Here is an 18,761-nt window from a genome sequence, read left to right on the forward strand (position 1 = left end):
GGGGGGGGGGGGGGGGGGGAGGGAAGGTGTTTTAAAACTTGGTTTAATTTCTCAATACCCTACTCTGGTTTGATTGCTAATAAATTAAACTAATTTCCCCAAGTTGAGTCTGTTTTGCTAGTGACAGTGATTGCTGAGTGATCTCTCTGTCCTTATCTTGGCCCACAAGACTTTCATTATATTTAGTCTCCCCTGTCCAGTTGAGGAGGGAGAGTGATAGAGCAGTTTGGCGAGCACCTGACATCCAACCAGGCTCTACCCACCACAAAATGCTAATCATGGCAGGTAGGCCTGGTCAGATCAGCTGATGATGGCATATCGGTTCTCAGGGAGGCCCAGGGACTTTGCATTGTGTTGTTAGCAGGAAAATGTCATGTAGCACAGTGCCATGCCCACAGGAGCCTCATGGGCAGGCACAGCAGTCAGTTTCATATTGACACTGCAGTGCCTCCTCCATTGGATGTCAAGATTGTCTAGTGTCTCAGAGACTGTAGAAGAAGCCTCTGAGGCAGAGATACTAATGTCTAGGGAAAATGCCAGGGAATTGTCACAATAGCTGTCCAACACAGCCCTCACATAGGTGCTGAGTAGTCGTGACAACTGTAGCTGTCAAGCATTAGCATGGGACAGCACACAAACTGTTTTGCAGGCATTAAATAACCAATCAAACTATGGGCTGGCAAGTACAGAGCTAGTAGATGACAAAAATTCATCTTCTGACTTTGAGGAACTGACAGAAAGGACACTAAGCCACAGGTAATCACTAAAGGTTAAGCGTAATGGCAAAGGATATGCCTATGTTATATGTACTAGCTGACTGCTAAGAAAATACAGGTACTCTGCAGAGTAACCCAGGTCTTTGGGAAGTATATTAATAAAGATCTGCTTGAGGTCTTCAGTGAGAAAAGCTATAGACTGAGGATTTGTAATGATACCAGCAGGATATGGACTCTCAGAAAGGCTTTCACACAGCAGCCTGACACATTTTTTGTCTGAATATCCAAAAGGCTTTTTAGAGATTTGCCTTGCCTGAGTTTGTATTGTTGTAAATATTTAAACATTTATATGGTTTGAAGTAACGGGTTTGGAAATGAAGACATGAATTTAATGCTGTGACTAGGTTTGTAGGGCAAAAAGAAATAGAAAGCATACATCTGAGGATGGAGAGCTCCTCAGATATTGCTTCAGTGTGGGTCCATGTGCAGTTACCAGGAAGTTTTCATCATTTCCTTGCTTTGCTTTCCTGACACAGTATTATTTTCTTACCTTTCCTCATTCATCCTGGCTTCCTGTTCTCAGACTTGTACCACTTTCTCTTCACTGCAGATTTCCTTCATTCTCCATGCTCCCTACAGTGCTAACACATGATTGTGGCTTGACAAATTACGTGGCACCAGCTGTGACACCAGTGTGTTCCTTTGCAAATGCAAAGGTAAACCTCTGCTGCATGGTTGGGAACACAACCAGGAGTTGCAGCATCACAGCTGGCATGCTGTGACTTGGTCACAAGTCTGGAGACCTGGGTTCCTGTGTGTGTTCATAATGTGCCATGTGGAAGTTAGCTAACTAAACGCTCTAAACATGGTAGATGCACATAATACCAAGAGTTGCTGACCTTTCTGTAGCCATGTTCTCTGAGGTGGTGGCCTCAGGTGGCACAGGTTTTGTGAGCATACTGAGGGAGGAGCACTACTTTCCAGGCAATGCTCACCAGGAGTCTTCTTGTACAGAAAAGTTGTAATATGATTGCAGAAGGTTTGAAATGTTCCTTTAGTCTTGCATGTACTTATCTTGCCATATGGTACCCATATGCTGCAGAATCAAAGCTACTCACTCTTCAAAGTCTATGCCAGCACTGCACTGCCATTAGAATGTCCAGAGCTACCTTGGAGGGACAGTGCACCTCACTGGGCTAGCCTGGTGCCATGGCTGTGTAGCCCTGCCTAGGCAGTGCTCCGCAGAACAGGAATTTGCTGACTGTGCAAACCAGCACGGTGGAGTGCTGCATTAACATGTTTATATCGTTCCTGATAACTGAGCTAGCTTCCTCAGGTCTGATTTTAATCTTATAGTACACTGCTTTGTATCAGTGGAGAGATCCTCTCAGTGTGCTTAGTCTCACTGTGAGATCATCACACTTTCAGGATGGGGGAATTATGCACAAACTGTCAATGTGTCTGAGTGGTTTGGGATGAATTCTCTGCAAGTCTTTATCTCCTCTGACTTACAGAGTAAGCCTACTTTAGACAGTAAAAATTCCAGTTGAAAACTAGTGCCATTTCCAAGATTAATTTGTTAAAATTTTGCATTCTCTTGAAGATTTTATTCTTCTGGCACAATGGGAGAGATGATACTCATACGCATCCAAGCCACTCTCTGTTTCAGTGGTTCAGCTGGGAGGCAGCATCTTCAAAAGTGTTGGTGACAATATGTTTTATGGGCTGTGTTTTTTTTTTTCTTAAAAAAAAACAGGGACAAAAAAGTGAAAAATAACAAAATATGAAAAATAAGGAAAACCAATATTAATCTTCTTCCAGTCTTTTTTGTTGCCTCCCAGGGTGAGCAGAACTGCTTTAGGACTCTCCTTTTCTCCTTGTCTTGATATGATTAAAGTAGGAATGGCACTGTGTTTCCAGAGGACTGAAGAATGTTATGAAGATTGTACTTGGAAGGGACAGTCAGTGTCATGTTAAGGTGAGTTTGTGGCACAATGAATGTCCCATGCAATGCATGAGCACCTTACTTTAGCTTTTCCAGTGGATTAGTAACTTTTACTTTAGATACCTGTTTGTGAAACGGAACTCCTGAATTACTTGATAAAAATGCTTCTAAACTATTAATGATCCCATTTTCAGACTAAGTAACTCCCAGCTTCTTTCTGTATTTACTATTACAATGTCTTCTGAATTTGGCCTGAAAGGTTCAGATCAATATACACCTTAGCTATTAGCCCTACACATCCCATTCCCTCCCCCACCTCACCATTTGTGACTTCTTCAAGAAATTTTAAATGTGCATTTGGCATGCTTTCTGACCTTGACTTTTGAGCATTCAGGCCAAGCACTCAATCATTACCATATAAGTTCATACCCTTGACATACCATGAGTAATTGATCTCAACTCTCAATTATTATGATAAACTTATATGGATTTAGAAGGATGAGATCCTTCCTAATTAACCTCAAGTTTTTTGATAAGATTGCACTCAGGATTGACATTGACAGTTCATAATTTATCTGCATTTTAAGGAGACTCTTCATAAATTGCCAAGCCAGGACTTCAGTGTTGAAATAGATTTCAAAACCCTCTAAAAATGTTGAAAACAAGAAAGAGTTTTGTAAGCAACTACAACAGGGATGGAAGTTGTGTTAGACACCCATGGAGGACAATGTTTCAAAAACAGTAAGGAAGAACCTGAATGGAAGGCTGTTTTTCATGGTAACTAACATGAACTAGGCTTTACTGATGGAAGAAAAAAAGGTAACATAAGCAGATTTGCAGTGGTAAAACTCATGAAGCCTGATTCCCATGGAATTTGTACCTGGTGGTTGGATTCACCTGCATCTAAGAAGGTCTTTAATGAAAGCCTTGCTCTGGCATGAAACACTGGTAGTGTTTCCCGTGTCAGTTCTGAGGCTAACAGGTAAATTCTTTTACAGCTGTCCCACTGTGGCAGTGCTCTCTGCACCCAATCCACCCAACTACCTTCCTTCATTACGTTTTTTTAAAAGCATAATATCTTTCAAGTGCTGTTCTTTTTCAAATGTGGTTCTGCAGCTTCCAGAGGATCAGCTGGTCAGGGTCAGATCCCCAGCTAGCATTATTCTATTAAGGCTAGTGAGGGCTGAATTAACACACAGTCAATCAATCTTTGCTAATTCACACCAGCTAAGGAGTTAGCTATAAAAATGTAACATTTTAAAAAATATATTTCCAAAATAATTGATCTTGTTACTGTTTTGAGTAACTATTTTACTAAAAGTCTGAGAAACTGAGGGCTGTCTAGCTGCTATACACCAACAGGATCATACTCCTTCATGACTTTATACTTACACAGCTTCCAAAAAGTGGAGAAAATGTTGTTAGTAACATGACTGAAATAGATGATGCTATGTGACACTGCCAGGAATGCAGTGTTTTGTATGGAATAGGATGAATGAGTACAGGCACTGAATAAACTAGGATACTTCAGCAGCTGATTATAGAAGAGCTGCAAGTACTTTCCCAGAAACAGCGATGAGACTTGCTTTGTGAAGCAGGACATCAGTGTTCTGTTAGGGAGGAATTAGTATGGATTCAGATAAAATGGGCATTTTCATGTAGTGTCATTTTTATTTAAGATTGATTAGTCTGACCTTCACTCTCTTTCTAAAGACAGTGCAGTAAGTTTTGCTGGCTTTTTTTTCCCTCCAGTCTCACTGGGATTAGAGCCTAGATTGGCAGTTAGGCTGGCCTTGTGTGCTGCAGAAAAGGCAGCAGAGAATATTAGCTCACAGGCATTGAGAGAAGATATTTAAACCCTTCCACATAGATATTGATAAGCAAAGCTGTTGATGGAGAACTGTTTGCAACATTATGGTCATGTATTTGTAGACTAAAGGGAATCAGATACCAATGTCCTCATAACTGCTAGCCTGGTAATTATATATGACAGCCTTATCATACAGTATTATCAGTATTTTGAAAGTATGTCTTGAAAATGGAGATACAGTAGTCCTCTACAATTCAGCATCAGACAGCAAAAAATGTTCAGCACAAAAGATAAATTTTGAGATTCAAAATATATAGGGTTAAGACCTTGATAATAGAAGGTAAAGTAATTTTTAAAATGTTACATACTGAGAAAGATAAATGTATTAGAACTGTTATAATGACCCTGCAATAGACCCAGAAGTGTAGAAGTCTTCTAGTGATGATGCCACCCTCTTTAGGGGTTGGTTGCTGTTCTCCATAGTTTTATTGATTAGTATCTTTATCAGTAAAGACTTCCACTGAAACTAATAGGATTAAATGTGGTGGTGAAGCCTGACCCTTGAAACTTTAAGAATATCAACAATATTGCCAGTTTCTGCCTGTGCAAGTCCTTCTATGGTCCCTTTCACTGTCATATCTGAATGCATCACCACTTTTTCTTTTTTTTTAAAAGCCAGTTCTGGTTTTACCACTACAGAGCATCAGTGAAAGCAGTTTAGAAAACCAAGTATGTCACTTAAGTGGAAAAAAAAAAAAATCAATAGCAGACAAAATTCTGGGAAACCCATTCTCCAGGAAACATACATATATATTTTACCTTCTTGACTATGTAGCTCAATTATCAGCTATGCCAACTTGTGCTACTGAGACACTTTCCTGGCTTCCCAAACTATTTCTCATCAATTCCTGATGCTCTATTTTAAATGACTGTGTAATTCTCCTCCCTCCTACTTTTCAGCCAATATTACCCACTTAAATTTTGACACCCATTCTCATCCTTAGTTTTACTCTGCTTATAAAGTGCTGCCATTGATTTTGATGGCAAAATACTGTGATTTTTCTCTATATATGTTGTACAGGTAACAATCCTTCCCATCAGGAGTAAGATGGTAGTTAGCTGAGCAAAGATATTGCTGCCTAAGCAATTAAACTGCTGCAAGTAAAGCCTGTGTGTAAAAGCAGCTTCTTGTCCACATCTGAACAAGAGATGGATTCCAGTGAATTCTTTTCCTCTTGAACCCTTTTAAGAGGGTTTATTGATGTAGCAAATTTGGTATTTATCACCCAGTTTTGAAGATAGCTGTAGGACAAACAGCGTCACTTCCCTCTTCTAGTTTATTTAAATGAACTGGCTCATCTGAAAACATCTGAAATGACTGTGACAGTTGCAAGTGAATCAAAGCCTAAACTGTATCTGGAATAGAACCTTGAATGGTGTAAAGAAACACAATACCTCTCTTGTCCCCAGTAGACTTGTGTATACTCACATCTGCACAGGATCTGTTTTGTTGCTAATGCAGATGGTGAAATTCTTTGAGGGAAAATATCAGATTACCAGGTGAAGGGCACAAATGTACAGCTGTAGACTGTAGTTAAGTTCACAGAATCATCTAGGTTGGAAAAGACCTTGAAGATCATCCAGTCCAACCATTAACCTAGCACTGACAGTTCCCAACTACACCATATCCCTCAGCGCTATGTCAGCCCGACTCTTAAACACCTCCAGGGATGGGGACTCCACCACCTCCCTGGGCAGCCCATTCCAACGCCCAACAACCCCTTCTGGAAAGAAATGCTTCCTAATATCCAGTCTAAACCTTCCCTGGTTGCAGCTTGAGGCCATTAACTCTTGTCCTGTTGCTTACTACTTGGTTAAAGAGGCTCATCCCCAGCTCTCTGCAACCTCCTTTCATGTAGCTGTAGAGGGCGATGAGGTCTCCCCTCAGCCTCCTCTTCTCCAGACTAAACACCCCCAGTTCCCTCAGCCGCTCCCCGTACGACCTGTGCTCCAGACCCTGCACCAGCTCCATTGCCCTTCTCTGGACACGCTCGAGTCATTCAATGTCCTTTTTGGAGTGAGGGGCCCAAAACTGAACACAGGAATCGAGGGGCGGCCTCACCAGTGCCGAGTCCAGGGGTCAGATCCCTTCCCTGTCCCTGCTGGCCACGCTATTGCTGACACAAGCCAGGATGCCTTGGCCTTCTTGGCCACCTGGGCACACTGCTGGCTCCTGTTCAGCCGGCTGTCAATCAACCCCCCCCAGGTCCTTCTCTGACTGGCAGCTCTCCAGCCACTCCTCCCCAAGCCTGTAGCGCTGCTAGGGGTGGTTGTTAAAAATATTTTAAAATGTCTCTTCAGTGGTGTTTCATTAAAAGCTCTTCTGGGATGTTAAATAATGGGTGATTTCTAAAGACAGTATGTGGAGATAAAATGGATACTGGACATAGAGATTTGTGGTATGCTACATGCTCACCTAAAGTGTTGTTTTATTTCTGTGGATGGACCCATTATAGTATTTGTAAAATGAATATTCTCCCCAGGTTTTTATCTTTTGTAAATATGCCCAGGTGACTTCCTAATTAAGCTTTTTAAGGTCAATAAGTGGTTTTCTTGGCATGCCCAGGACAGCCAAGAAGCTGAAAGTATCCCTGTCAGAGTTGTAGATCTGCACCTTTTCAAACTAGCAACCCTACACTAGACTGAAAAAAGATTTCTGAACTGCTCAGAGACTGATAGTGATCTTACAAAGTGACTGCCTGACCTACTTTCTTGTTTCAATTTCTGTAATGAGTTTCTGATTTTTATTTAGCAGCAACATAAAATTCAGTACACTGATGGAGCATGTCAAAGACTCTTGACACAGACATCTTTATCTTTCTCAGTTTTGAAGTTGTTCATTTCCTCCTCAGAATTACAAACCCTTCTTCCAGAAGGGGTCTTGAAAAAGGCAATAAGTGTTATCAAAGATCTACCTGAAAAAGGCAATAAGTTTTATCAAAGATTTACCTGAAGAATAATATTCTACACTGGCCTCAATTAGAGAATGGGCATCAGTTTAGTTTTCTTCAGATGGAGCATTTCTTCCATCCTTACTTATGAACAGGAACAAAATTGCTGTTTCATCTCCCTCATGGTATCTGTGATATATAAGACATCTCAAAGGAAATTTACATCAGCCTGTTATGACTTTATACCTCCCCCATCAAATAATGGCCTTGAGCATGGAACAGAGACCTGAGGGAAATATGACAGAGAAGGAAGAGAGCCAAGCAATTAATAATATTTATAATACTTCCTACATGCAATAACCTATGATAAGGTTAGTTCATTTTTTTTAATTCATTATTTCTTTTCATAAAAGTTGCTGCATGAAATCAGTACAAATATGTGAATGAAAGGAGTACGGAAAAGTCTCCTTGTTTCAGTGTGTGTGTTCTGATTTTGGTAGAAGTTTAAGGGTGTTTTGGAGTATAGAAAGAAATAGAATCAATATAATTTATACTGTACACTATGAATACCCAGGGAATCCTTGTGTTCAGTGATATCTAGGTCTTGCACAGCTATTGGTACACAATAGAAAACTTGTGTATTTTATTGACAGCAGGCACGTTTGCTTTAATAAGCTCAAACAATTGAAAGAGAGATATAATTACTACAAAATTTATGTGTGACAAAAAGAACTGTGTGGAAAAAATACATTGTGTGTTTGTTCAGGTGTCATTTGCGCATCTCTTAATTAGTGGACTACCAGACCATCACATATATTATACTGAAGGAAAGACATATAGGAAAAACAGGAAGGATCACTTGAAGAATATGCACGCTGGATAGCACATGACTCAAATCAAGTAAAGGCAAGTAAAGAGAGGTGCTACTTAGCACAGTGAGGCCAGAGGCTGGCTTAGAGGACATGTCTGCTGATGTAGAAAGTCAACATGTCAAGTTACACTACTAAGTGGAGCTGATTTTATGGTGAGCTTTTCACATAGGTGAGATTACCTAGTTTTTAATTACTGCAGACAGAATGTCTTAACATAGATTCACTGGAGGACATATCAGTTGTCATTTTGTTGGTTTCAGTAAGTGCTCTGAGGTCCCAGTTGTTACTGTCTGTGAAACATGCATTGTAAATCTTATCCTATGTGAATATCCTTGGTTATTGATTCTTCTGTGAACTTGGCAGCCCTGTCAATAAAGAAAAAAAAAAAAAAAAGAATTAAAAGAAAATCAGTGTCCTTGCCTTATGCAGTAACCCAATCAGTTCTTGGGAAAGAGTCCAGTACAGGCACAGTAGCATGGTTAATTGAAGCAGTAACATCATTAGTATACTAATTCAGTAGTGTGTAGATGTTGGGTCCATGTATCAGAGACACATTGCAATTGTTGCACTTCTGCTGCTTGGTTTATGTTCTTCTGGAATTATGTACAAGGTGGGGCAAAACTAGGAATGCTAAATCAGACAACCCTATCTCAATTAAAAGCTGTATAATTTTTAGGGAAGACTTTTTATAGTGTCAGAAAGAGCATAATATTATCAGGTTACCTAGGCACTAGAAACCCAAGGAAGCAGTTCCAAGATGGCTAATGTGTGGGTTCAGACTTCTGCCAATGAGCCATTGGGATCCATAACAAGGCAGAGGATTTTGAAAACTCCTTGTTCTCCTGGATCCACACAGACAGATTAGTACCTGTGGGTCGAGTTTCTCCCTAGACTGAAACTGCACCCTGGTTTATTACTTTACATTGTAACTCCAACAGGGCAGTATCACTGCTGACTGAACACTCTTATTTGTAGCAAACTGGGAATGTTATGGAGAAAAATATATTTTTTTTCCCCGTCATTCAGATTTCATTAGTTAATTGGATGCATGAGGTACTGCAAAGAGCTACAGAATGATTTGGAACCTCTGGTCCAGTCTCTGTCCTAATTTGTATGGAGCAAGATTCTCCCAGTGTTTATGCTTAGAGGTCGTAGAAAGAAAATATGGTGCTGACTGAGATACATGACATTCTCTTTTTCAACACTATTAAAAATTGGAATAATGAAAATTTCAACACTGCTAATGTAAATAAAATATCATTCACTGTGTCTTACACTAAGTATGTTTAAAAGAAGAATTTGAACTGTAATGTGTACATTAAATAGCAAGGGGCAAAATATGCCCTCACATGCATACACTGATTGTGCTGAAAGACTCATAACCAAAGAGGAATAAATTTTGGCCCCTGTTAATTCACAGTAGAACTTAAGACACTGCCTGCAAGAATTCAAAGCAATGCAATCAGCAAATTGCTATCTTACTTGGGGTTGAAAAAGACTGTAGCCTCATGCTTGCAATCCATGATTTAATAAGCATTTTATCACTCGGGACAGTATCGTCATGGTTCATCCACCACTGGTATGAAGAACATAAAAATAGCTATTGACACTGCAAACCTAGTGTGAGCTTGCCTTACTGCTTCAAGAACATTATATTCATTATGGGCTTATGGAAGGAAACAAACTTTGGATTTTCTCATTACAATGTTGGAAAATATAATTTAAAGCAAAATTCTAAGTTTATTGGCACTTTACCTTTCAGGACTGAGACTGACCGAGTTCTGCCTATCTGTAAACAAAGAAGCGCCCAGAGCCTCTTGGAGAGGCTGATAGCATGCTGTCTGAAGTGGTGATGAAGATCACCAAACTCAGAAGGACTTAATCATCCATGCCAATGAAAACTGAGACAGTAATGCCTTTATTCAACCTTTATTTCAGGTTTCTCAGAGGTGCTATCTATCCCCATACACCTCATAGGCTACCCTCAGAACTGGCCCTCTGAGTCCTGATGTTGCATATGGATACAGGAACATGCAAGTACTACCCCTGCCTTGGTCAGACATTTGCGCCTTGTTTTTTTTCCATCAAAAAGCAAAAGATGAAGAACAGTTTTCATATTCACTTTTCTTCAGAGGATCTCTGCTGCTTAGAAATTTGTGTTACTTCCCTCCCAGAGAAGAAGCCATTACTGCTTATTACTACTTACTAGTAATGGAAACCTGATTGGGCAGCTCCATATAGAGAAAATGTATTTCCCAGATGTTCTTTTTTAATGTATTTTTCCCCTGGAAAGCCTCCAGTATTTGAAACTGACCCTTTCTGACATTAAGGTGTTTCTGATAAACTAAATAGTGTTAAGCAAAAATTTTATAAGGTATTTGTCCAAACTTTCTATTACTTCGTTTGGTTACACTTTAGAGGTCACCTTTTGGAGTCAAAGTGCAGAACTGAGGCAGGACAGCAGAGGGAGATAGTGCTCAAAGGAGGAAGAACGGCATAGGCTTCCTCCACGGCATCCATCACCAGTAATAACCCAGTGAATAATGTTCAAACCAGTTGCAGCCCTCCATTAGAAAGAAATAATAATTACATTTAGATTAATTTGTTCTGTGAATGAACACTGGTGTGGGTAAGTGGCAGCACGTTGCCTCCCTGAACTTTTTGGCCAGCCAACAGCAGCAGTGGCCTCCTGAAACGGCCCCGGTAACTTTGCCGGTTGTCCTGGCAGTAAGCCAGTCGCCTCGTTGGCGATTCCTCTCAGGTAGTGACCTTGCTGGGTTACAGAAGCATGCTGTACTGACTTTATTAAGGTGTGACCTTTATTGAGAGTGTGTTTAGTGCATGTGTTGGGTCTATAATTAAAATGCTAAAATATGGTTCCAGGAGAAAGTTTAACAGATTATTACCTTTCCTGCACAGAAGGAAGAGAGTGCTAGGACATATCTGTTTGAAGTGACTGTGCAAATGACATTTTGATGTTCCATATTTATAGTACTCTCCACCAGTAACTTGCATATTAAGGGCTAGATTATATCAGCCCTGCCCCAGAAAGAGATTGAAGAATGAACCTGAGTCACAACCATTCTCTCTGACCACCTAGCCTTCCCCCTCCCCTGCTCACTGGGCCTGGGATGCCATTTTGATCAGGACAACATCAAAGCCTTATTCTTCCATGCTGACCTATTTCTCTGTGGCAATGCAGCTCTTACCCCCTGCTTTTCAGTTAAGTCAGAGCAGGATCAATAATATCTCATCTGAAACCCAAGATCTCGCCTGTCCCAAAATGAATTGCACCGGGGCGTGTTGTTAATGATGTGAGGACTACCTCCTGCTCCCTCCCACTGCAGCGTCTGACAGTCTTGGGAGTAATAAGCACAGGTTTATCAGCAGAACATATTTGAGTCTCCCTGCAGAATTTCTTCTGGTTTTTACCTCTTTAGCTTCCTTATGGAGATTTTTTGGAAAAAAACAATAAAATCAAAGAGCTTCTGTAAATTTTAATCCAAGTGCAATTACAGACTGCCAGTCTGAACTGACTGAAGTGACTGATCATAAGAGGGCTGTCAGGGTTATCAATGGAGCAAAATGTCCAATTGTCTTTCTGAAACTGTCTTTGTTGGTGGCAGGTCTAATGACTTTTAGCCAGTGGGTGTCCCCCACCTCAGGCTGCAGAGAGGGAGCCCTGTGCTGTCATGTGTGCTGCCATGCTTGGTGCAAGAGGGACATGGACTCAGGAACGTTTTACTGAGTCCTGTTAGGGATGGACATCACTGGTGCCAAGGTAAGAGCTGTCCCTGGTCCTTCTGTTACTAACACTTTAAAAGTCAGAGTGATAGACATAAAGAATGCAGCCTGCTTTGGCAGTTCACTAACACTGGCAGAGGTTTCCCAGAGCAGCTGTGGCTGCCCCCTCCCTGTCAGTGTTCCAGGCCAGGTTGGACGGGGCTTTGAGCAACCTGGTCTAGTGGAAGATGTCCCTGCCCATGGCAGGGGGGTTGGAACTAGAGGATCTTTAAGGTCCCTTCCATCCCAAACCATTCTATGATTCTATAATTCATAAGTTTGGGCTCTCCCAGGTTTTCTATGGACTTAAGTATTTGAGTTTAGCAAATCCAATGTACCTGGCCAAAGCCAAGTCAGAACCTGTGGCAGGCCCAGACCCACACACCTTATGAGCTTATCAGGAAAGACAGTAATGAACAAAAAACTTGAGTGCAAAGAAAAAAAAAACAACCCACCTTCTTTATTCCCTTGACATGCAGAGCTTCTGGCAACATGGATTTGTTGTCCTGTATCATGTTTCTTTGATACTGGTACTCAGGTGTCAGCTTATCTAGAGCTGTGGCATTTGAAGGAATATCTGCTTTGCAGCACAATGTCCAGTTGGGCTCAAGGTGGCAAGTCAGAGCCAAAAGATGTTAATTTAGAAACAGACTCCTTTAGGAAACAGCCCCAGAGGGAGTCTTTTAATGAACACTATATTTTTGCCATGTTTCTATTTCTCACTTGGAAAAAGGCTTTCTCAGGTTTAAAGTTCTTCTTCCCTGAGCAAGAGTGTATTGCATCAATGTTCAGTCTCAAATGACTAGCCCTCTGTCATGTATTTCCGGACTAGCCCTCTGTCATGTATTTTCAGTGGATCCTGTCCAGAAAGACTACAAAAGGGATTTTGTTCCTTGGATGTATCTCCAGAATTTTAGACCTTCTCTCTCCATATTCTCCCCTAACCCACCAGCAGCACAAAGGTTCTTGTGTTCTTCTGCTCAGTTGTTGGATATGAGAACAAGGAAAAAAAAAAAAAAAAAAGTGAACAGCACCCTTATCAACCCTTGCATCATCACTAAGATGTTAGTCAAAGTATCTTTGAAACATTTTCTGTATGTTTCAGGTTTTGCATAGTTCATGATATTTTTTACTAGAAAGGACATTTTAAAATTTGAAGACTGCTTTTGACTTTAACAACCAATTTGATTGTAAATTTTAAATACTTACTAAAATAAGATGCTAAGTCTTCAGTGATTTCACCAGGGGAACAAATTTTCTCCCTTGTTTTCTCACAGAATATATCTGCACTGTCTGGAAAAAGTAATGTGGATAATAAGTTAGAAACTAGGTGTCAATAAGGCAGCAACTAGGCAGCAATTATATACTACTCTAATAGCTGAATTGCTAAATGCTGTGGTTACTATTTACTCTTCAACTTTAACAAGAGCTCCATCTTCATATGCCTTTAACATGCTTTGGTTTATAAAATTTCAGAAAGTGAGTTTCTGATAGAAATTTTTGCATGTATTGCTACAGCACCTGACTTCTGTTTAAAAAACAAATTGACTTACAACTGGGAAAGGTTTATTGCTCCAATCTTTTGTTGAATAATACTGGATCATTTCTCTTTGTTGAGATCTTATCTCTATGTTTTGGGGCTTTTTTTAGTGAAAATATTTATTCGAATAGGTCAGTGAGGGCATTACTGGGAGGCGGTGGGGAAGGTTGTTTAGTGGACCTCCTGCTTTGGTTAACAACCTTCAGATGGAAATGCTTGTCTGAACACACAACTTCTGGGAGTTCATTCAGCCCTGGATAATTATTCAATGGGACACATACAGTTCTTACAGAGTCAGCACTCCCACCAACTTCACTGGGACTAGTGCTGCAGGATTCAGCCCCATATGAGCTAAATAGAGAAGAGAGATGAAGCTGTTTTGCTGAGGCAGACAACAGTCATTGACAAAATAAATCCACTGAAGGAAGGAAAGAAAATATTACTGCAGCATTATGTTAACCTTTGGGGAAACTACTGTAAGGTATTTTGCCACGGCAAATGAGAGAGGGCTTCAGAAGGAACTAAGATACAAGGCCCAGAGAATTCCTTGGGTATTTTTGTTGCTTAGATTTTTGTGTGCTTTGGTTTTATTTTTTGTTGTGGGTTGTTTGGTTTTTGTTGTTTTCTTTTTGGGGTTTGTTTTGTTTTAATAAAAATATAAGGGATATGTCTGCTTTATTTTTGTACTTTTGCTGGCATGATGTGTTTAATTTGGTGCTGGGACAACTTTCTTCAAGGACAGCTATAGTCAAAGAAAAAAGTTTAAAAAAATAAGGAAAAGAGAGAGTGCTTTTAGATCATAGGACAAGGAATGGGAGTGAAAGCTTCTCTAATGTCAAAGGGAATGTGAAAACATGCTTGGCTCTAGTGTTGAGATAATACATTTGAAGAAAAATGTAGATACAGTGTATGCTTCAGAATATTACTTTTCAATGGAAGTGGTGTTGTTGAATAGAACTGAGGTCATTGAAACATGAATGTTACAGCCAAATTAACGGTTTATACCAACACCATCCCATCCATTAAATAAAACTGGAATTGCAGAAGTCAGCAGGGCTATAAAGGAGTATTTAAATAAAATTGACAATTTCAAAGATCACTAAAGAAGAAAAAAGACGGAGTAATTTAGAGGAGAAATAGTTCTAGATGGGTGAAGAGAATCTGCTGGGTGCAAACCATCTGGGAAGAGATAATAGAGGTTATTGAAAATGCAGATAAAGTGAAAGAAACTGCAGTTCATATGTTGAAGAAGCTCGTGAAGGAAGAAAATACATATAAAAATTTATAGCAGCTCATGGTCCTTGATGGGGAGAGGGGAAGACATAGGGATCAGGGAGAAAGATGAGCCTTGAGTATGAGGAAAGATGACAGTGGCCTAAAGCATACCTGGCAAAGCTGAAAGCTAGTGCTGGAGAGGGCTTTCAGAGAGAAGTGGTGCTGCTGAGGGCAGGATGAGAAGGCAAGGATGCAGATTATAGAACAAACCAGGGGTGAGGCCAATGGAAAGAGCCAGAGGAAATGAGATAAAACGATAAAGAGATTGGAGAAGAGAAAGATTATCTGAAAAGTCAGAAAATGTGGGAGAGCTTTAAGGATATAGTGTCCTTAATTTTCATCCTACAGCCCTGCAGCAAATATTTCAAAGGGGACATACTAGAAATCTTTATTCACTGGTAATCTCTAACTGTCATAATGGCCCCTTGGAGGTTTTGACAGACTCCAATTTAAAAATAGCTCTAAGATACACTGACATGAAAAAAACCTCAACATAGCTTCAAGGGATCCTAAAACTGCCCTAGCTCAATGAGCAGTCTTCACCTGTAACTCAGGGTCTGGAGCTCAGCTTTGTAAATCAGTTTCTTCAAGCAGCTCCTGGTTGTATAACCTGTTAATCCAGTGATCCTCTTCCCTGAAAAATATCACCAAAGGTAATGCTGGAGGGAAAGAAACCAAGGGACTACTTTGAGAAGTGAGTTTCACTGCTGCAAGACCTATGGACAGTGGGTTCACCATCTCTTGATGTTTTAGTGCCTTTCTGGCAGTTATGTGAATATGTTGATGGGGAGGCTCAGTACATGGGTAGCTTAATGACCATGGGTATTTACCCGATCTAAATAGGGGTATCCCTACTTAGTGTAACAGCTCTTTCTGGCCTACCATTTACAAACATGAAGGTCAAGTCCTCTGGTACCTGTGGCTTCTTTGTGCCTACAGGTTCATAGGACAGGTTGTTTTCAGAGACTCTAAGCGATGGATAATTCTTCCAAGAGAGTTAGATAAAAGTCCCATCTCTCAGAGTGATGTTTATTAGGAGGTTTTATGCATCTTAAATGAGGAGGAAGGACGTCAAATGTTGCAGATTAAATACATCCTGAGTTCAACTGACCGCAGCTGGCAGCATTTTGTAGTTTTGAACCCAGGCTGCTCTGTGCTCTTCAAAGGTCAGGTGGCAATGGGTCTGAGTGATACATGCTGCCAGTAGGCATGATGGGAAAGGGACATCCATTTGTTGGAATGTTGTGTCTGCCATGCTCCCTGGGAAGTAAAAGAAAGTCCTGCAAGGAGCACTGATGCTATGACTGACTTACATGTATTTATCAGCTGTCCAGAGACAGAGATTCATGAATAATGCAAATTATGAATGTTTCTTTTTCTGTTCATTTCTTCACAAACTGTCCATGAAAGAGGTCACAGTTTTCTCAATTGTTCCTTACTTTAAATTCTTTGTCATTTTTTTTCCAGCAAATAATTCACATTTTAACTCATCTGCAAGGAGCATAGTGGAAGACTTCCGAATGGGTGTGTGGGTCTTCTGTAGTCTGTGAATTGTCTTGCCTTCTCTCACATTAATTTCACAGGGATTAGGTTACCAGCATAAATAACGGATGCACATCAAAAAAATTGGGATTTAATAGCCATGAGATGCACCTGCTTTTTGATTTTCATGGAAACAGATACCGTTCCAGCTGGGAAATGTCAGATTCCGAAAGGCAAAACTTTTTCCAAGAGAACTCTGGAAGCCTTTGTCCCGACTGGGTTCAGTGAAGTGTTAATGAAGTAGGGAGGGACAGAATGTTCCTGTCTCTCGAAGAGAGGTGGTTTTCAGTAACCAGCTTTTAGTGCCAGAACCTCCTTCAATACACTCAGTGCTATTTGCCGAGATCAACAGTCAATTCAAAGGCACAGAAAGAATTGTGCCATTGATAGTTTTCAATCTCACCTTAATATATGGAACTGAGCCACTTCAAACGATCTGGGGATGGTTTTCACCCACTGAAGTTACAGGTAAACAAAGATGCTGACATAAATTCGGTACATGTTCCCAAACTGAGCACATCCTTAAAAGCCTGTATGCAGCTCATTTACAGCACTGAAGCCTCTGGTTGTAGCAGGTCGGAGCCTGTCCTTTCAACAAAAACAGCTAAGTCAAGAGGATGTAATAAAAACACTGGAGGTTTCTTTGAGACAAAAGAGGGTAGTTTGAAACTGTCTAAAATTTGTAGTGTATGTTTATCAGCCTTACTCCCACGTGGAAATCACTCTGTCTCGTTACCACAGTTAACGTTCTGTCCTGTCTAGCTAGCTACATCAGCAGGGAAAACACCATGTGAGCAGGAACTGGAACACGTTCTAATGTTGACCAAGAATAGAAACACAGATGCTTGTGCCTCTGGAAGGTGATGACCCAGATATTTTTCCACTGAGAAATTATTGGTCAAACATACAGATGTAAGTTTAACACCTTTATTTAAATTCTCATGGCTTTTGCCATCACAAACTGGGATGACGTCATAATGCAAATCATGCAGTTATCAAGTATGTTTTGATAAACCAGCCTTTAACAATGGAAGATTAATGAGCTATTCCAAACTTGAGATTTTATATGTGCTGTATTAATGTATTATGTATTAAAATGCATAAAATGGGCTGTCTGCCAAAGTGCTAATGTCATACAGAATATTGAGATAAATAGCTGATGATGCAAGAAAAGCTGAGAAGTTCATTCAAGCACTGCATCATCACATGTTCGTACCATTGCTTTGGAACTGTTGTCACACCTCAGCTGCACACACACTGCCCATGGCTGATTCTCACCACTGTTACTTTGTGGCTGTTAACCCTGACTCCAGTGTATATACAAGATAAGGGGGAGTTGTTGTGTCATGGTAACAGAATATCGATTGAAAACAGTAAGTTCTGTATGTTTTAACTGTGAAAAGAACAATATGTTCACACACCTGAGTACTTAATAGTTACTTTCTAAATGTCTTTCTTCAGCAGGACTCATTCCCAAGATGCCTGGTATAGCCTGGAATTGGGAAGTATCTCCAAAATTAATAATAAAATAATTACTTGAGAAAAACTCCTCACCATAAAAAATCCGCGAAGAAAACATAATGCAGAACATGAAAACTTCAACATTTATATCTTCCACCCAAAGATCTCAAAACCCTTGCTAAATGTGGTAATTCTAAACATCCTTTATTTGTATTTTAGAAACTTAACTTTCTTTGAATACTAAGTAGACAGATTGTTCAGACTCACTACTGTGTTCATATTTCAACAGATTTTTAAGCATCACTGTCCTCCGAAGTGTACATACATTTTTTTCTCCTTCCAACACAGAAATTCCTGTGTTTTGGAGGTTAACAGTTGCTACTCAGCATAATCTCAGGACAGCTTGGACCAGGACATGAGATATGCACTGTTGGTGAAATAAGGATATAGTGAGGTAATATACAGTTACATGAGCGGGAATTCTCCAAGGACAATTTGATTACTCTGTTATTGTTTTTAAAAGCTGCACAAGATTATTAATGATCACAAGTGGTCAGAATGTTCTGTGTAGTCAGAAATAGGATAAAAATAACACACATTTTTATTTTAACAGTGCGCTAGCATGGCAACATGCTTTGTATTATAGTGCCACCCTATTGGAATAGACCAAAAGTATATTGATCTATTGATTCTTCTGCAAGCAAGTGAACTACAAGTGTCCAGAAAACAGAGCTTGATAAGTAAGGTCTTACAATGTTCCTGAATATACTTAAAAGTAAGAACAAGAGATTTCTGAGGGAAAGCAATCACAGTTCTCTGTAGAGACTGAAGAGTGTGTGATAATCAGAATCTCCTCAGAATAATAA

Source organism: Athene cunicularia, assembly GCF_003259725.1.
Source record: "Athene cunicularia isolate RWA chromosome 1 unlocalized genomic scaffold, athCun1 chr1_part1, whole genome shotgun sequence".
NCBI classification, from domain to species: Eukaryota; Metazoa; Chordata; class Aves; order Strigiformes; family Strigidae; genus Athene; species Athene cunicularia.